Source organism: Carcharhinus amblyrhynchos, chromosome 19 (genome assembly GCF_965287045.1).
Source record: "Carcharhinus amblyrhynchos chromosome 19, sCarAmb.v2.hapA, whole genome shotgun sequence".
Taxonomy (NCBI): Eukaryota; Metazoa; Chordata; class Chondrichthyes; order Carcharhiniformes; family Carcharhinidae; genus Carcharhinus; species Carcharhinus amblyrhynchos.
The window spans coordinates 1,879,077-1,900,512 of NC_137342.1; the positions used below are offsets into that span (position 1 = coordinate 1,879,077).

At 46.2% G+C, this 21,436-nt stretch overlaps 1 protein-coding gene across 1 annotated transcript in view; it reads right to left on the reverse strand.

Annotated features, from left to right (window-relative positions):
- LOC145355578 (dynein axonemal heavy chain 3-like) overlaps nucleotides 1–21,436 on the reverse strand; it is a 507,454-nt gene that overhangs the window by 251,828 nt on the left and 234,190 nt on the right.

Sequence of the window (21,436 nt, forward strand, 5' to 3'; positions counted from 1 at the left end):
TCCACGCAGACACGGGGAGAATGTGAAACCTCCACACAGACAGAGATCGACGCTGGAATTGAACCCCAGTCCCCGGCTCTCTGAGGCAGCAGTGCTAACCACTGTGCCACCTGATTTTATATATCGGTAAAATATTTCCTAGATTTCATTAACACAGATTTGGAAATTACAAGACTCATAAAAATTAAATGAATAACTCCCTCCCAATCCTATTTGAGAGAGATCATTATTCTTTTGTTCTAATAATCTCCAGGCATTAACATAATACAACACAAACATTTTCACAAAACTCCATGACATTATGTAGTGGGCCAGATCTCAAACAATAACGAGACTGAGTACAGGAACGAGATAGAGAATCTGGTGAACTGGTGCGATGACAATAATCTCACCCTCAATGTCAACAGAACAAAGGAAATAGTCTTTGACTTCAGAAAGTGTTGTGGAAAACATGTCCCTGTCTACATCAATGGGGATGAAGTCAAAATGGTCAACTTTCTCAGTGTCCAGATCACCAACAACCTGTCCTGGTCCCCCCTTGCTGACACTGTAGTTAAGAAAACCCACCAATGCCTCTACTTTCTCAGGAGGCTAAGGAAATTTGTCATGTCCGCTACGACTCTCACCAACTTTTACAGATGCCCCATAGAAAGCATTCTTTCTGGTTGTATCACAGCTTGGTCTGGGCTCCTGCTCTGCCCAAGACCACAAGGAACTACAAAAGGTTGTGAATGAAGCCCAATCCATCACACAAACCAGCTTCCCATCCATTGACTCTGTCTACACTTCCCACTGCCTTGGAAAAGCAGCCAGTATAATTAAGGAACCCACACACCCCGGACATTCTCTGTTCTACCTTCTTCCATCGGAGAACAAAGAATACGCTCCAACCGACTCAAGAACAGCTTCTTCCCTGCTGCCATCAGACTTCTGAGTGGACCTATCTCGCATTAAGTTGATCTTTCTCTACCCCTTAGCTATGACATAACGCTATACTCTGCACCCTCTCCTTTCCTTCTCCCCAGTGTGCTCTATGAATGGTATGCTTTGTCTGTACAGTCTGCAAGAAACAATACTTTTCACTGTACATTAAGATATGTGAAAATAAATCAAATCAAATGCTACAGTTCACTCAGAAAGTCTGCATATGCATATCCTGTAATCGAGAGCTGTGGACAGTGAGTGCTGAGACTGTGGATAATGAGGGCGGAGAGTTTAAGGTTCTTCCCATCACATGGCTGATGAGGAATCTCTTGCTGGGAGTTACTGGGATGTTTGGGAGGATTTGCAGACTAATTCTGACTCTGTTTGGCCATGTTATCAACACACTCTCCTTGACCATCAAACCCTGGGCTGGGAGCTGAACGAGGTTAAAGGGAAATCCTTCACTGCCTGTCCAGCACTGGGATCCCAGCTCCGGGAAAACCAGATCGGGATCGGATACTGAGAGGAGGCTCCAACACATTGCTGTCTGTCCCATCCACCAGCACCCGTTCCTCACCCTGTATCACAGGCACATGCGTTTTCACACACACACACATCGCAAACAGACACACACGCACGTAAACACAAACACACGCACAGGTAAATACACACACACACACACACTCACACACAGATAGACACACACACACACACACGGATAGACATATACACACCTACACACACACACATACACACAGAGAGACACATACACACAAACATACACACACACATACACACACACATACACACAGAGAGACACATACACACACACACACACACACACACACACACAGAGAGACACATACACACACACACACACACACACACACACACAGATAGACACATACACACACACACACACACACAGATAGACACACACACACACACACACACGGATAGACATATACACACATACACACACACATACACACAGAGAGACACATACACACAAACATACACACACACATACACACATGGATAGACATACAGACATTGATACACACACAAACACACTCAGATAGAGACACAAACACACACAGACAGACACATACACACACATAATCAGATAGACACACACACACACAGAGTGAATGGAATTGAGAGAGAAGGAATAATGACAGTTTAAAGGCTTTTTCAAATCATGTTACACAAGGATAGTTTTTATTGGTCTTTTTAAAGATGCAGTATAACAGTGTCCATGTTAAACTGTTGCTGGAAGCACTGAGATAAGTGATGTTACATCCAATGGGGGAATGGATTGACTTCCCAAGACTGCCTGAGCTGTAACTGCAGCAAGTACAGATCCCAGCACAATCTGGCCAGTCTCTGGGCTGTTCACTCAATAAGGTCTATAACAGTGAAAGGCAAGTTGTCCACAGCCAAAATCCACTTCAATCACAGTTATTGACAAGGGCTCAGATCAAACGAAAGCCCATTTGGAACCGTTTGCAAAGGCATTAGAACATAGAACACAGAAAAACTACAGCCCAAACAGGCCCTTCGGCCCACAAGTTCCTCCAATGATATCCCTACCTACTAGGCCTATCTATAACCCTCAATCCCATTAAATCCCATGTACTCATCCAGAAGTCTCTTAAAAAACCCTATCGAATTTGCCTCCACCACCACCAACGGCAGCCGATTCCACTCACTCACCACCCTCTGAGTGAAAAACTTACCCCTAACATCTCCTCTGTACCTGCTCCCCAGCACCTTAAACCTGTGTCCTCTCGTAGCAACCATTTCAGCCCTGGGAAATAGCCTCCGAGAATCCACCCTATCTATACCTCTCAACATTTTATAAATCTCTATCAAGTCACCTCTCATCCTTTGTCTCTATAAGGAGAAGAGACCCAGCTCCCTCAACCTATCCTCATAAGGCATGCCTCCCAATCCAGGCAACATCCTTGTAAATCTCCTCTGCACCCTCTCAATAGCTTCCACATCCTTCCTGTAGTGAGGTGACCAGAACTGCGCACGGTACTCCAAGTGGGGTCTGACAAGGGTCTTATAAAGTTGCAGCATTACCTCCCGACTCCTAAACCCAATCCGTCGATTAATGAAGGCCAGTACACCATACACCTTCTTGACCACATCCTCCACCTGCGAGGCCGATTTAAGAGTCCTATGGACCCGGACCCCAAGATCCTTCTGCTCCTCAACACTGCTAAGACTCCTACCCTTGATATTGTACTCCTTCATCCCATTGGTCCTGCCAAAATGGACCACTACACATTTATCCGTGTTGAAGTCCATCTGCCACTTCTCCGCCCAGTCTTGCATCCTATCTATGTCCTGCTGAAACTTCTGACATCCCTCCAGACTATCCACAATACCACCAACCTTCGTATCGTCGGCGAACTTACTAACCCATCCCTCCACTTCCTCATCCAGGTCATTTATGAAAATGACAAACAGCAAGGGTCCCAGAACAGATCCCTGGGGCACTCCACTGGTGACCGACCTCCATGCAGAAAAAGACCCATCCACAACCACTGCCTTCTGCAGGCAAGCCAGTTCTGGATCCACAAGGCCAAAGCCCCTTGGATACCATGCCCTCTCACCTTCTCAAGAAGTCTTGCATGGGGGACCTTATCAAACGCCTTGCTGAAGTCCATGTAAACCACATCCACTGCTCTTCCTTCGTCAATGTGTTCAGTCACATTTTCAAAGATCTCAACCAGGCTCGTAAGGTATGACCTGCCCTTGACAAAGCCGTGCTGACTACTTTTGAGCACACTAAACATCTCAAAATGTTGATAAATCCTGTCCCTCAGAATCCTCTCCATCAACTTACCAACCACTGAGGTCAGACTCACCGGTCGGTAATTTCCCGGGCTATCCCTGTTCCCTTTCTTCAATATAGGAACCACATCCGCAATCCTCCAATCCTCCGGAACCTCTCCCGTCTCCATCAACGACGCAAAGATCATCGCCAGGGGCTCTGCAATCACTTCCCTCGCCTCCCACAGTATCCTGGGGTACATCCCATCCGGTCCCGGCGACTTATCTATCTTGATGCTATTCAAAACTTTCCAACACATCCTCTTTCTTAACATCCACATACTCAATCTTTTCAAACCTGCAATACAACCACCCAGGCCTTTTTCAACCACGAATACTGAGGTAAAGTATTGATTAAGCACCTCTGCTATTTCTATTTCATTAGAGATTGCAGTTTGACCACAGCGTTCCATCCTACAGCCTGGGAAAGCACTGATCAGCTAGTTTGCAATTGCATGGCTGTGTACATCCCACCTGCTGTCCAGGAACAGGTTTTGTGACTGGTGTTTTCCTGAGCATCTTATTGAATCAGATAGAGAGAGTCTGTCCAGTCTCACTAAATTGACTTGTGGATTAGATAAACTCTTTCTGTGCAGACGCAGAGTCCCTCCTGTATTGTTCTCACATTCCCAAATAAACCGTGGCAGTGTCACATTCCAGAAAAGGTGAGAATCATCTTAATATGATTAATCGCGACAAGACTGCTGAACCATCCGCTGTTCATTCTGAGTTTTCATTATTAAAAATGTTAAATTATAATTTGATTATCTGGATGGAATTTTAATTTTTCAGATGTGTAACTGAGCTATTCTAGTTTTATGAATAAATGTTGATTCATCGAAATGTATTAGAGATTTGGACAGATTGGCATCATCAAATGGAATATTTTTCAATTGTTTGAGATTCCAGAACTTTCTCACTGACTGATCGCAGGCTAATGGGTCCGTGCTTTCCTGTTTCTTCACTATCCCTGCTTTCTTGGATAGCGCAGTTACATTTTTAAGATTCAAATCTCCAGAATCTGGGGAATTTTGGAAAATCATAGCCAGTGGGTCCACTCTCCATTTAAACAGCCACACTGTAAGCCATCAGCTCCTGGAGATCTGTCATGTTTTAATCCCTGAGGATTTTCCTTTTCTTCTACTAATATTAATGCGCTGAAGTTCCTGCTCAGGTTTTCTGAACCATAGAATCATCGAACCCTACAGTGCAGAAAGAGGCCCTTCAGCCCATCGAGTCTGCACTGAACACAATCCCACCCAGGCCCTACCCCCATATCCCTACATATTATACCCACTAATCCCTCTAACCTACACATCCCTGGGCACTAAGGGTCAATTTAGCATGGCCCGTCAACCGAACCCACACATCTTTGGACTGTGGGAGGAAACCGGAGCACCCAGAGGAAACCCACACAGACACGAGGAGAATGTGCAAACTCCACACAGACAGTGACCCTGAGCCGGGAATCGAACCCAGGACCCTGGAGCTGTGAAGCAGCAGTGCTAACCCACTGTGCTACCGTGCCACCCCTGATTTCGCCCATGTTCTGTGCCAGGATCCTTTCTGTCTATTTTAGCAATGGGTTAATGTATAATTAGCACCTGAATCTGATCTTCCAAAATGCATCACACCGCGTTTGTCCACCTTTAGCTCCACCTACATTCCCCTGCCCAAGTCTCCAACCTATCTATGTCCTGCCGTATCTTTGGACAATCCCCGGCACTGTCCAAGCAACTCCACCAATTTTTGTGTCACCCTCAAGCTTACCAATCACACCCCCCACATTCCCCTCTCGGTCACATCCACTGCCTTTCCCTCATTAATCACTGAGACTGGAGTCAGATGTTGCAGCCTCGCTGAATCTTCCCGCCCACCAGCCGTATGTCAGCTGGGTGCCAATTATTTGTGGCCTGTAAAAATGTGGATGAGGTGCCATGGACTCTGAGCATGGGGCACACAATACACAGAGACACCTTGTTGTTGTATTATTCAGAGAGAGGGTTAACCAGGGTGACCAGAAACAGAAGTAGCAGAGCCCGTCATCTCTTTCCCTGGCCTTGCTTCTTTGCACATTTAATTTGGGCCAAAGCCAGGGATGCTTTAACCCAAGTGGATTGAGACGGCAGCTCTCTGCTACGCCTGGCAGCTTATTCCAGACACTCACCACCCTCTGTGTGAACAAATTGCCCCTCTGGACACTTCTATATCTCTCCCCTCTCACTTTAAACCTATACCCCCTAGTTTTAGACTCCCCTACCCACCCTATCTCCCACCCAGTAATAGGTAAACACGGGTGAGAAAAAATAGCCAAAACAAAACTGGGTGTATCTGAGAAAACCTCTGTGTCCAGGGAGACGGTTAACTTTCACCAATTATTTGATGATTCATTTTGGGATAACAAGTTGAAAATGTACTGTTGTCAAGTTAAAAGAAAATAGACCCACTCCCATTGGAAGATTTCTTTATTTCCGGGTCTGTGATTTGCAGGAAGTGAGATGGGTTAGTAAGTTCGCCGACGATACGAAGGTTGGTGGTGTTGTGGATGGTCTGGAGGGATGTCAGAAGTTGCAGCGGGACATAGATAGGATGCAAGACTGGGCGGAGAAGTGGCAGATGAACTTCAACGCAGATAAATCTGTAGTGGTCCATTTTGGCAGGACCAATGGGATGAAGGATTACAATATCAAGGGTAGGAGTCTTAGCAGTGTTGAGGAGCAGAAGGATCTTGGGGTCCGGGTCCACAGGACTCTTAAATCGGCCTCGCAGGTGGAGGATGTGGTTAAGAAGGCGTATGGTGTACTGGCCTTCATTAATCGAGGGATTGAGTTTAGGAGTTGGGAGGTAATGCTGCAACTTTATAAGACCCTTGTCAGACCCCACTTGGAGTACTGTGCGCAGTTCTGGTCGCCTCACTACAGGAAGGATGTGGAAGCTATTGAGAGGGTGCAGAGGAGATTTACAAGGATGTTGCCTGGATTGGGAGGCATGCCTTATGAAGATAGGTTGAGGGAGCTGGGACTCTTTTCCCTGGAGAGACGAAGGTTGAGAGGCGACCTGATAGAGGTTTATAAAATGTTGAGAGGAATAGATAGGGTGGATTCTCGGAGGCTTTTTCCCAGGGTTGAAATGGTCGCTACGAGAGGACACAGGTTTAAGGTGCTGGGGAGCAGGTACAGAGGAGATGTTAGGGGTAAGTTTTTCACTCAGAGGGTGGTGAGTGAGTGGAATCGGCTGCCGTCGGTGGTGGTAGAGGCGAATTCACTGGGGTCTTTTAAGAGATTTCTGGATGAGTACATGGGATTTAATGGGATTGGGAGTTACAGATAGTTCTATGGCCTGGTAGGTATGGATATGATCTGTGCAACTTGTGGGCCGAAGGGCCTGTTTGTGCTGTAGTGTTCTATGTTCTATGCAAGCTGAACAAATGCCATAATTGTATTGATAATAACGCTCCAAATTTCAAAGCCCTGTTTACTGAAGAGTTTTCTGTAAGTTGGGTTTTATTACAGGAAGGATGACTCAACATTAAAGACCTCCTCAGCTCTGTCTGTGTTTAGAACAGTAAGAAGTCTCATAACACCAGGTTAAAGACCAACAGGTTAATTTGGAAGCACGAGTGTCTAGTGGCGTTTACTGCCAAATAAACCTGTTGGACTTTAACCTGGTGTTATGAGACTTCTCACTGTGTTTACCCCAGTCCAACACCGGCATCTCCACATCTTGCATTTGGAACAAACAGTGACAGGAGGCTGAATAACCATTGCTGAGATCATCTTTAACAATAGCTCCCAGCTCTGGAATTTTTCCAAGATTTGGGTTTTGAAAACCGTTGTCGTGAATAGTGGTGTTGAAGCTGTTGTTTTACACCCCAACACATTCCACCCAATTAAACCAGTGATTGTAATTCATTCCCCCAGCAATTAGCCCTCGATCGTGTTCCAATCAGAATCCAGCTCTACAGGAACAGAAGCAACAGGCCATTCAGCCCCTTGAGCCTGCTTCACCATTGAACATGGCCGACCCTATAGTAATCTCAAATCTCTATCCCCGGTCACCTTTCACCCCCTTATTCACCAAGAATTTACCTATATCTTTTCCCAAAGGTAGGGGAGTCTAAAACTAGAGGGTGTAGGTTTAAGGTGAGAGGGGAGAAATACAGAAGTGTCCAGAGGGGCAATTTGTTCACACAGAGGGTGGTGAGTGTCTGGAACGAGCTGCCAGAGGTAGTAGTAGAGGCGGGAACAATTTTGTCTTTTAAAAAGCATTTAGACAATTACATGGGTACGATGGGTATAGAGCGATATTGGCCAAATGCGGGCAATTGGGATTAGCTTAGGGGTTTAAAAAAAGGGGCAGCATGGACAAGTTGGGCCCAAGGGCCTGTTTCAAAGAACAAAAAAAACACAGCCTGGGAAACAGGCCCTTGGGCCCAATGAGCCCACGCCGCCATCTCAACATTATGAGTTCCCTCCTCTACCCATGACCGTTGTCTACGCCTATTGGGGAAGATTGAGGGGAGACTAATTTAGGGACAATTTGTTGCACCAATCAGCCTAAGAGCACATCTTTGGGGTGTGGGAGGAAACCGGAGCACCCAGAGAAAACCCACGCAAGCATGGGGAGAATGCGCGAACTCCCACAGACACTGGCCCAAATCCACGTATCTGCACAGCAATCAATGATAGTCACTGAGCTGTCGTGTTGCCTGTCAGTTGGTTCAGTTTAAGCGTACACTAACAACGTGAAGCACTAGGCAACTCTCGAAGCAACATCCAAGAGCAGCCCTCGTACGACCCACCGCGTGTACGCCCCTTGTTGGCCAACAAGGCGGACCGATAACTCTATGACTGTGGCTCTGCTTTCAAAATATTGAAACTCACTGCCTTTCAGGAGGAGAGTTCCAGAGATTCTCAATCCTCGGGGAAGAAATATTGTCTTGTTTCTGTTTAAAATGGGCGGCTATTAATTTTTAAACAGTGACCCCTTATTTCTAGATTCTCCCACAAGAGGAAACACCCTCTCCACACCCACCCTGTCAATCCTCCCGCAAGATCTTATTCTTTTTAAACTCCAGTGGATACAGGCCTAATCTGTCTAACCTTTCCTCATAAAACAATCTACCCAACCTGGGTACTGATTGGGTAGCCTTCTCTGAACCATTAACGACACCATTACACCCTTCAACTATTTCTTCATTCCCCCACTGTGGGATTTCGCCTTCCTTTAGTCTTCTGAGCAACCAATGTTTGGGTTTTAAAGTCAACTGTTCATGGATTGAAGTCCTGTGTTAGTACGGTGTTTCACTTTGCAGTGCTCCCTGGTTAGATGTGGTCTGTTAATAAAGCGAGGCCACAGTTGCTTGCTCAGGTGACTGCCAAATGGCAAAGGAACCGTCCTGGGAAACGGCCACCTCTCAACCAGTGCCACATTGCAGTACGTGGGAGCTTGCTGTGCACAAACTGACTGCTAGGCTGAGACAACAGTGACCACACTTCATAGAAATCATAGAAACCCTACAGTACAGAAAGAGGCCATTCAGCCCATTGAGTCTGCACCGACCACAATCCCAGCCAGGCCCTACCCCCTATATTTTACCCACTAATCCCTCTAACCTAAGCATCTCAGGACATTAAGGGGCAATTTTTAGCACGGCCAATCAACCTAACCCACACATCTCTGGACTCTGATAGGAAGTCACTGGCTGGGAATGTTTTGTCATTCCTTTTCTCGCGAGGTTTATCAGCAGGATGAATATTTATTGACACTGGTTAATCTGTTTGACCTCACTGATAACCCACCCTTAACCCCAGCCCCCAACTTGAACTAAAATTATTTTATTGCTTTCAAGTTGTTGGTTCTGTTCCTACTAATTGCATTTCTATCGTAATTAATGCGGATTGAATCTTTAGCAAATTAGTCTGCAGCTTTCTATTACTCGTGTGTGATGAAGTTTTACAATGTGGGGCAGGAATGGAAGAACTCTCACGTTTTATAGTTTAAATGAAGAGGATTAATTTAAGTCAATGTTTGGTAGATGTTTGAAGCATTAGGAAACATTTCTTCCGGTCTCCTGGAACAGGAGGGCCGACACCAGCTGGATGAGCGGAGAACAGGCATTTCTGTTGGAGTCGGACACTTCAGGAACTTTCTAGCGGTTGTTGGATAGGTACATGGAGCACACCAGAATGATAGGGAGTGGGATAGCTTGAGCTTGGGTTCGGACGTAGCTCGGCACAACATTGAGGGCCGAAGGGCCTGTACTGTGCTGTTCTATTGTTCCATGTTCTGGGAACTGTTTTTCAGATTGGAGGATGGTGGTCAGTGTGTCTCTGAGGGTCAGGGTAAAGATCACTGCATTGCATATCGGAACACAGAGTTTAATCTCTAAATGATAATAAATGTGGGGGATTGGCAGTAAGAAGGATACCAAGTGACTGCAACAGGGCACACATCAGCAGAATGGGTGCACAAATAGCAGGTGCCTCACAAAGAGGTGGTCTATTTACACAAGGGGGGTTGGGGACAGGCAGTATGGACTTAACGGCACCGTTCGCTCGCAAAGGGAGAGTGTAGGTTGGAGTTCCTCATGTGGTCCCTCGGGGAGTAGCCACGGCGGAATTGTCTGAGGGAACTGCTGCCGTAAAAATAAACAGCGATGGAGAAGCTATGCAAAGAGTATCTGGGCAGCACATTCCATCACAAACCTCAGTCCCCAGACAACCTTTCTAAATTTTATTTCATCTCAGACAGCTCACTCTGTTCCCAGGTTTCAATTAAAACATAAAGCCTGCCAACCATCAAAGCAGACAGGCCACGTAACGCTGTGTTTAATTGGCTCATTGTTGGGTTAAGTTTCCCGTTTGATTGCCGATGGGTGTCTAACATCTTTCCGTGACTTTACGTACTTCCAGGTCAGACACACGCCCACCTGAGCAATGTCAAATTCTGACCACAGAATATTTAAAACATTCTCAAACATCTCCCGTCTGATTTTCCTGATGGTGAGATTAAGATCTGTGTCCCCTCTTTACTGACCCTGCTGTCACTGATCTCTGATTAATCTGAGTAGAGTCCTGTGGCACTGATGGTGGCGCCTCTACCTCTGGGGTAAAAGCTCCATCTTCAAGTCCCATTTTGGCACTTGACGGTCAGGGGTAGAGGCATAGTGATGGTCAGGGGTAGGGGCATAGTGACGGTCAGGGGTAGAGGCATAGTGACGGTCAGGGGTAGGGGCATAGTGACGGTCAGGGGTAGGGGCATAGTGACGGTCAGGGGTAGGGGCATAGTGACGGTCAGGGGTAGGGGCATAGTGACGGTCAGGGGTAGAGACATAGTGACGGTCAGGGGTAGGGGCATAGTGACGGTCAGGGGTAGAGGCATAGTGACGGTCAGGGGTAGGGGCATAGTGACGGTCAGGGGTAGAGGCATAGTGACGGTCAGGGGTAGAGGCATAGTGACGGTCAGGGGTAGAGGCATAGTGACGGTCAGGGGTAGAGGCATAGTGATGGTCAGGGGTAGAGGCATAGTGACGGTCAGGGGTAGGGGCATAGTGACGGTCAGGGGTAGAGACATAGTGACGGTCAGGGGTAGGGGCATAGTGACGGTCAGGGGTAGAGGCATAGTGACGGTCAGGGGTAGGGGCATAGTGACAGTCAGGGGTAGGGGCATAGTGACAGTCAGGGGTAGGGGCATAGTGACAGTCAGGGGTAGGGGCATAGTGACAGTCAGGGGTAGAGGCATAGTGACGGTCAGGGGTAGAGGCATAGTGATGGTCAGGGGTAGGGGCATAGTGACAGTCAGGGGTAGGGGCATAGTGACAGTCAGGGGTAGGGGCATAGTGACAGTCAGGGGTAGAGGCATAGTGACGGTCAGGGGTAGAGGCATAGTGATGGTCAGGGGTAGGGGCATAGTGACAGTCAGGGGTAGGGGCATAGTGACAGTCAGGGGTAGGGGCATAGTGATGGTCAGGGGTAGGGGCGTAGTGATGGTCAGGGGTAGGGGCATAGTGACAGTCAGGGGTAGGGGCATAGTGACAGTCAGGGGTAGGGGCATAGTGACAGTCAGGGGTAGAGGCATAGTGATGGTCAGGGGTAGGGGCATAGTGACAGTCAGGGGTAGGGGCATAGTGACGGTCAGGGGTAGGGGCATAGTGACAGTCAGGGGTAGGGGCATAGTGACAGTCAGGGGTAGGGGCATAGTGACAGTCAGGGGTAGAGGCATAGTGACGGTCAGGGGTAGAGGCATAGTGATGGTCAGGGGTAGAGACATAGTGACAGTCAGGGGTAGAGGCATAGTGACGGTCAGGGGTAGAGGCATAGTGACGGTCAGGGGTAGAGGCATAGTGACGGTCAGGGGTAGAGGCATAGTGATGGTCAGGGGTAGAGGCATAGTGATGGTCAGGGGTAGGGGCATAGTGACGGTCAGGGGTAGGGGCATAGTGACGGTCAGGGGTAGAGGCATAGTGATGGTCAGGGGTAGGGGCATAGTGACGGTCAGGGGTAGGGGCATAGTGATGGTCAGGGGTAGGGGCATAGTGACATAGCCCCAAACGCATTGCTTCGCAGCTTGTAAATCCCAATGATGAATGGGAGAGTTCCAGGAAGCAATGGCAAACCAATCCCTGGGCACAGTGCCCTTTCAGGGTATGGTACCAGGAGGAGCAACACTTTGTTCAAATCCACTCTTTACCTTCTCAGGAAAACAATCCAGTTTTTCCAATTTATATAGAACAGCGCAGTACAGGCCCTTCGGCCCTCGATGTTGTGCCGACCAGTGGAACCAATCTAATGACCCTCTAACCTAAACTATTCCAATGTTATCCATATGTCTATCCACTGACCATTTGAATGTCCTTAAAGTTGGCGAGTCCACAACTGCTGCAGGCAGGGCATTCCACGCCCTTACTACCCTCTGAGTAAAGAACCTACCTCTGACATCCGTCCTATAATTAGCACCCCTCAATTTAAAGCTATGTCCCCTCATGTTAGCCATCACCATCCGAGGAAAAAGGCTCTCACTGTCCACCCTATCCAATCCTCTGATCATCTTGTATGCCTCAATTAGGTCACCTCTCAACCTTCTTCTTTCTAACGAAAACAACCTCAAGTCCCTCAGCCTTTCCTCATAAGAGGAAACTTTTTTCTGATTAATTCTGATTCTGATTAATCAGATTTCTTCATATTTCTCCACCTAATCCCTCATCCTGAGCATAATTCCAGTCAATCTCCTCAGCACACTCTCCAATCCCTTACCATCCTTCCCAAAGTATGAACACTAAATGGAACACACTATTCCCGCTGGAGTTTAGTGTTTTATAAACAGTTTGCATAACCTCTGCTCAACTTGTAGAGATGGAAACCTATAGATTTCTAATCAGCTTGCTCTGCCTGAAGACTTGCCCAGTCCCTGAGTCTCGCAATCCATATGACTCTCCTTCAGAGTTCAGGCCATTCTCTTTCTTTCTCCACAGATGCTGAGATTTTCCTGCTTTTTCTGTTTTTATTTAAGGCCATTTACCATTCTGCCAGTGGTAAAACCTCAAGAAATGACAGAATTCCAACTGAAATCATCAAAACTGAAATTGCTGCAGCTTCTTCATGAACATATGTGGCTCTCTTGGAAACAAAGATTTGCCACACAAGACATGAGAGATTAAAATGTCATCACCAAAAGAGGTTGCAATGACCATAGTGAGTGGGTATTTCCTTGTTAATTATTGTGAGGAGGGTCTAAAATGGACAAAAAAAAAATGAATGGAAGGTGAGTGAGAGTGCCTGCTCTTAACATTCAGCTGCTTTATCAATGACCCTTCCCTCTGGGTGGCACAGTGGTTAGCACTGCTGCCTCACAGCGCCAGAGACCTGAGTTCGATTCCTGGCTTGAGTTCTGCCCATGTCTGCGTGAGTTTCCTCCCGCAGTCCAAAGGTGTGTGATTTCGGTGCATTGGCCATGCTAAATTACCTGTTAGTGTCTCAGGAAGTGTAAATTAGAGGGGTTGGCAGGTAAATATGTGGGGTTACGGGAATAGGGCCTGGGTGGGATTGTTGTCGGTGTAGACTTGATGGGCTGAATGGCCTCTTTCTGCATTGTAGGGTTTCTATAAGGTCAGAAGTGGGGATGTTCGCTGATGACTGCACAATGTTCCGCACCATTCCCAACTCCTCAGATACTGAAGCAGCCCATGTCCAAATGCAGCAAGACCGGGACTGTATCGCTATTTAAACTAACCAAATGCAACACCTGAAAACTCAGGAACTCAACACTCACTGTTCAATAACCTTAAATCAGGTCAGCAGTTAAAATTGCCAGAAACACAGTGTGAACTGGAATTGGCTAGAATTCAATTACAAATCAAACAGTTGCAACATGAAAAGGAAATTTATCACAAAGTAGAAGAAGATTCAGAACAGTTTAAATTGCAATTAAAGATAAAAGCAAGAGACAGAGAGAGAGAGAGGAACAGAGAGCAAGAGAATTAAGAAAGCTTGAATTAAAAGCAAGAGAGACAATTGTAGCCGAACAAAAAGAAAAAGCGAGGAAAGCAAACAAAAAAGAGAATGAGAAAATCAGGGAGCAGGAAGAATATTTTAACTTGAAATGTTGGAAGGCAGATGTGTAAAACTGCGAGAGTAACAGCAAAAAGGACAGGTGATTTTGTAAGTTGAGGTTTGGTTTTTGAGGTTCAGTTTCACTCTGTGAGGGATAGGAGCTGGGGAACAGAGAAACCCTCAGCTGGTGAAGGGAGATCTCCTTAGAGTTCAGGCTCTGTGGCTCAGAAGGGAAAGGGGGAGAATAGGAATGCAATAGTGGCGGGGACGCTATAGTTAGAGGCACAGACAGGCGGTTCTGTGGGCACGAACGAGACTCCAGGATGGTATTCTGCCTCCTAGTGCCAGGGTCCTGGATGTCTCCGAGCAGGTGGGAAGCATCCTAAAAGGGGTGGGTAATCAGACAGTCGTCCACATTGGTACAAATGACACAGGCAGAAAGAGCAGGGAGAGCAATTTAGGGAGTTAGATAGAAGGCCAAAAAGCAGGACCTCTAGGGTAGCAATCTCTGGATTAGTCCCGGTCCGAGTGAGGATTAGAACAGGGAGATTGGGCACTGAACACGTGGCTAAAGGACTGGTGCAGGAGGGAGAGTTTCAGATTCGTGGATCACTGGGAAGTCTTCCAGGGAGGACGGGACCTGTACAAGGAGGACGGGCTACACCTGAACTGGAGGGACACCAATATCCTGGCTGGGAGGTTTTGCTAGTGTGGTTCGGGTGGGGTTAAACTGATGTGGTGAGGGGGGTGGTGGGAATCAGAACAATAGGTTAATAAGCACAGAGGCTGGGGACGAGCTGGGGGCCAGGACAAGGCTATCTAAGAGAAAGAACATTCTGGGGGAGGATGACCTGAGTGGGCCTGGAGGACTGGAGTGCATCTGCTTCAATGTAAGGAGTGTAACAGGTAAGGCAGATAAACATAGAGTCTTAATGCTTGCATGAAACTTGGGTGTGATTGCAGTGACGGAGACTTGGTTATAAGAAGGACAGGACTGGCAGCTGAATATTCCGGGGTATAAGTGTGTTAGGCGAGACAGAGGAGGGGCTGGAAGAGGTGGGGGAGTCACGATACTGATTAGGGAGCATATTACAGCGGTGCAGAGGGTGGACAATTTGGAAGGATTGTGTAACGAGACACTGTGGGTAGAGCTCAGAAACAGGAAGGGCACAGTCACTGTGCTGGGGGGATACTACAGGAACCCCAACAGCCCATGAGAAGCTGAGGAACGGATATGTAAGGAGATTCTGGACAAATGCAGAAAAAATAGGGTTGTTGTAGTGGGAGACTTTAATTTCCCTCAGACTGGAAAGTGCTTAGGGCTGGGGGTCTGGACGGGGAGGAATTTGTAAAATGTGTACTGGAAGGTTCTTTGGAACAATATGTAGATAGCCCAACTAGAGAGGGGGCTATACTGGACCTAGTTCTGGGAAATGAGCCGGTCAGGTCGTCAAAGTTTCAGTAGGGGGACATGTAGCAAATAGAGACCACAATTCTGTTAACTTTAGGATAGTAATAGACAAGGATGAGTGTTGTCCTATGGGTAGGGTGCTAAATTGGGGGAAGGCTAACTATAGCCTGATTAGGCAGGAATTGGTGGCTGTTGATTGGGAGAGGCTGTTCGAGGGTAAGTCCACGTCTGCCATGTGGGAGTCTTTTAAGGAACAGTTGATGGGGCTGCAGGACAGGCATGTGCCTGTAAAAAGGAAGGATAGGAAAGGTAGGATTCGAGAGCCATGGATAACCAGGGAAATTGTGGGTCTAATCAAAAGGAAAAAAGAGGCATATGTAAGGTCCAGGCAGCTAAAAACAGATGGAGCACTGGAGGAATACAGAGAGAGTAAAAAAGAACTCAAACAGGGAGTTAGAAGGGTAAAAAGGGGACACAAAATGTCCTTGGCAGACAGGATTAAGGAGAATACTAAGGCATTTTATACATACATTAGGAATAAGAGGGTTGTCAGGGAAAGGATCGGACCTCTCAGGGACAAAGGAGGGGAATTATGCTTAGAGCCCAAGGAAGTGGGTGAGATCCGAAACGAATACTTTACATCAGTATTCACAAAGGAGAGGGACACGTTGATTGGTAGTGTCTCAGAGGGATGTGTAGATCCGTTAGAACAAATGACAATTACAAGGGAGGGAGTGTTAGGTGTTTTAAGAAGTATTAAAGTCGACAAACCCCCAGGGCCAGATGGCATCGGCCCTAGATTACTGAGAGAGACAAGAGATGAAATTGCTGGGTCTCTAACAGAGGACACAGGTGAGGTCCCAGAAGATTGAAGGACAGTAAATGTAGTCCTGTTATTTAGGAAGGGTAGCAAGGATAATCCGGGTAGTTATATGCCGGTGAGCTTGATGTCCGTGGTCGGGAAATTGTTGGAGAAGATCCTTAGAGATAGGATGTATGCGCATTTAGAATGGAATAATCTCATTAGTGATAGACAGCATGGTTTTGTAAGAGGGAGGTCATGCCTCACAAATTTGGTGGAGTTTTTTGAGGAGGTGACAGAAATGATTGATGAGGGAAGGGCTGTGGATATCGTCTATATGGATTTTAGTAAAGCATTTGATAAGGTCCCTGATGACAGGCTGGTGCAAAAGGTTAAATCTCACAGGATCAAAGGTGAACTAGCGAGATGGGTGGAGAACTGGCTTGGCCATAGAGGGTAGCAGTGGAAGGGTCTTTTTCTGGTTGGAGGTCTGTGACTAGTGGTGTTCCGCAGGGCTCTGTACTGGGACCTCTGCTGTTTGTGATACATATAAATGATTTGGAGGAAGATGTAGCTGGTCTGATTAGTAAGTTTGCAGATGACACAAAGATTGCTGGAGTTGCGGATAGTGATGAACATCGTCAGAGAATACAGCAGGATATTGATAGGCTGGAAAATTGGGCAGTGAAATGGCAGATGGAATTTAATCCAGATAAATGTGAAGTGATGCATTTTGGTAGATCTAATGTAGGGGGGATCTATACAATAAATGGCAGAACCATCAGGAGTATAGACACACAGAGGGACCTGGGGGTGCAAGTCCACAGATCCTTAAAGGTGGAACATAGGTGGAAAAGGTGTTGAAGAAGGCATATGGCATGCTTGCCTTTATTGGACGGTAAAAAGTCTGACAACACCAGGTTTTAGTCCAACCTATTTATTTGATAATATACTCACTGGTGTTGTCAGACTTTTTACTGTGTTTACGCCAGTCCAACGCCGGCATACCCACATCATGTTTATTGGACGGGGCATAGAGTATAAAAGTTGGCGTGTAGTGTTGCAGCTGTATAGAACATCGGTTAGGCCACATTTGGAATACTGTGTCCAGTTCTGGTCGCCACACTACCAAAAGGATGTGAACGGTTTGGAGAGAGTACAGAAAAGGTTTACCAGGATGTTGCCTGGTATGGAGGATCTTAGCTATGAGGAGAGATTGGGTAAACTGGGGTTGTTCTCCCTGGAAAAAGGGGCGACCTTATAGAAGTTTATAAAATTATGAGAGGTATGGATAGGGTGAACAGTGGGAAGCTTTTTCCCAGGTCGGAAATGACAAACACAAGGGGGTCACAAGTTCAAGGTGAGGGGGCAAGGTTCAATACAGATATACAGGGGACGTATTTTACACCGAGGGTGGTGGGGCCTGGAACGCACTGCCAAGCAAGGTGGTTGGGGCGGACACACTGGGATCATTTAAGACTTATCCAGATAGCCACATGAACAGACAGGGAATAGAGGGATACAAACAGATGGTCTAGTTAGGAACACATGATCAGTACAGGCTTGGAGGGCCGAAGGGCCTGTTCCTGTGCTGTATTGTTGTTGAGTTAATGGAGACAGTGGACCTCAGGTTAAAAAGGGAGCCAATGAGGGTGGAAAAGGAGTAAAAAAGCTCAGATGTTTTCATTGTAATAAAGTTGGACACATAAAGTCACAATGGTGGTGGTCTAAAAAACGATCTAGGATGTGTTAAAACAGGATAAGCCAGTGGGATTTGTTAAAATGGTAAAGGGAACCAGGATTGAAGCTAAAGAGATGCAAGAGAACGTAGAGCCTGATCATGGGTTGATTGATAAGAAGCAGAAAGTTTGTAAAATCTTCAATCAGTACTTTGCAATGGTATTCACCAAGGAGAAGGACATGATGGATGTTGAGCTCAGGGAGAGGTGTGTGAATGTTCTAGAGAATGGCAATATATCAAAGGAGGCAGTGTTGAGTATCCAAAATTGCATTAAGGTGGACAGGATCTCAGAGCCAGATGGGATCTATCCCAGATTATTGTGGGAGGCAAGGGGAGAAATAGCTTGGGGTCTTAACAGATATCTTCACATCTCCTTTGACCACAGGTGAGGTTCCAGGGGATGGGAGAGTAGCCAGTGTTGTTCCCTTGTTTAAGGAAAGAAGCAAGAATAATTCAGGACATTATAGGCCGGCGAGCCTGATGTCAGTGGTGGGGAAACTTTTGAAGAAGATACTTAGGGACAAGATAAAGAACAAAGAACAAAGAACAAAACAGCCCGGGAAACAGGCCCTTCGGCCCAACGAGCCCGCGCCGCCATTCTAACATTACCAGTCCCCCCTCCACCCGTAACCCTTGTCTATTGTTTATGGCATTCCACATTGAGGGAAGACTAATTTAGGGACAATTTGTTACACCAATCAGCCTAATAGCACATCTTTGGGGTGTGGGAGGAAACCCACGCAAGCACGGGGAGAATGCGCAAACTCCCACAGACACTGGCCCAAATCCATGTGTCTGCACAGCAATCAGTGATAGTCACTGAGCTGTCGTCTTGCCCAGTATCTGGTCCAGTTTAAGCACACACTAACAACGTGAAGTACTAGGCTATTCTCGAAACAACCAAGAGCAGCCCTCGTACAACCCATCGCGTGTATGCTCCTCGTTGGACAACAAGGTGGACCGAATCGCCTGTGGATTAAAAGAGAAAAACATCAGTATCATACCGCATCCTTTTACATTCCCAGGGACGTCCCAAGGCTCCTGAACCTTATTCAAAACAATCTCCTATATCCTCCCATCTCCAACCCACTCATGTGCCATTTCTAAGTAACTCTTAAACATCTCCAGCGTGCCTGCCCCCACCACCTTATTTGGCAGAGCATTCCATACCCCCACTACCCTCTGTGTGAAAAACCTCCCTCTAAAATCTGTGTTATACCTCTCCCCCCTCACCCGAAGCCTGTGGCCCCTTGTAATGTGTGTTTCCAACCTAGGAAAAAGCTTACCACTGTTTACTCCATCTATACCCTTATATATGCACATTTTGAGGAAAATGGGTAAATTAGTGACAGCAGCATGATTTTATACAGGAAAGGTCATGTCTCATCAATTTGATTGAGGTTTTTGAGGAGTTGACAAAGAAACTGATGAGGGAAGGACTGTGGATGTAATTTATATGGACGTTTGACATGGACGTAAGGTGTTTGACAAAGTCCCACTGGTACAAAGAATAAAATCACCTGGGATTCAGGATGCACTGGCTAGATGGAGAATGGACTGGCTTGGTTATAGAGGGTAGTGGCGGAAGGGTGTTTTTCAGAATGGAAATCTATAGCTGGTGGTGTTCCGCAGGGATCAGTGCTGGGACCTCTGCTGTTTGTAATATATATAAAACTGTAGATCAAGCAGCAGTCATATGTGATCTCAAGATGGAGATTGAGCAGCAGGAATATGGTACTACTGCAGACAAAAGAGAAGGACAACAACATGAAGTAAGGCTGTTTGATGAAACAGTACTATCATTTGAAATGAATTGCTGGAATAGTGAATCTATAGAGCTTGCACAGACATGGATACCCAGGGAAACAGTACTGTCTAGAGCTGATGTTCAAATAAGTTTTGATGGTTTTCACAGCAGTATAACTACCACAGTGATTGCTGGAATGATGATTGCGACGGGATCTGAAGCCAATCTGCTACATTCTTTTACCAAAGAATATGTAGAAAATGATGATGAAGATCCAGAATTAGCAAACAAATTACTAAAGTACATTAGAACAGAAAGCTACACAATTGGAGACTCTGGAAAGAATGTTGAGTGTACCATTTCACAACAGAAGGGGGAGTTCGATACCTGACAGAGGAACTAAGATCAGTTAAAAAGGGAAGGGATAAAGTGACCCTTCTGGATAGGTTTGAACACACATGTGAAGTTGAGAAAGTCTCTTTGACAAAGTCTGTGAGCAACTCAACTTTAGAACATAGAACATAGAACACTACAGCACAAACAGGCCCTTCGGCCCACAAGTTGCGCCGATCATTTCTAGAAAAAGATTATTTCGGTTTGACATTTTGGCACTCTGAAAATCAAAAGAAATGGTTGAATTCAGCGAAGGAAATTAAAAAGCAAATCCAAAGTGGTTTGTGGCAGTTTGTATTCAATGTGGAGTTTTATCCTCCTGATCCTGCCCAGCTCTCTGAGGGCATCACCAGAGCTGCCTTATAATCATAATGACAAAATTGGACTTGGAATTGAAACAGGATCAAGGCCTGATGGATCTTTTTGAAAAGGAAAGGAACTGAACAACAGCGAGGTGTCCAGAAAAGACAGGGAAGGGGAGTTGATTATGGTGCTTTATTATAACTTTGATGGAAGCAGGGGGAATGTTCAATGGTGGAAGAGAAGGATGGAACTAGCTATACTGCTGTTATACTTGCACACGTTTAGTGTGAAACTTGAGGTTTTGAAAAGTCACGCCACTTTTGCATATTGATGACTCTTTTTTCTTCGGAGGAGAGGTGTGATGATACTGTGCCTTTAAGAAATGCATGTATGTCACATTTTTTGTGAAGAGACTGTTTTATATTTCAGCTCTGATTACGGTGCTGATTATCCACAAACTGCAAACCACATATTGAGCATGTAGAGGAATAATTGTTCCTAATTACTAGGATGTTTGTTTTAATCTGAGTTAATTAACTTTTAGGGTTGTCCCCTGGGCTTTCACGGTATGGTTTAACTAGATTGATTGGTGAGAGAAAGAAAGTCAGGTGAATGGGTGGAACTAGGCTTACAGAGAGGCAAGCAGGCAGTTACTGTTTGAATTTGAAAGGAGCAGTAGCTCTTTCTCACTCCCTTTCTCTCTCTCTCTCTGGAAACTGAA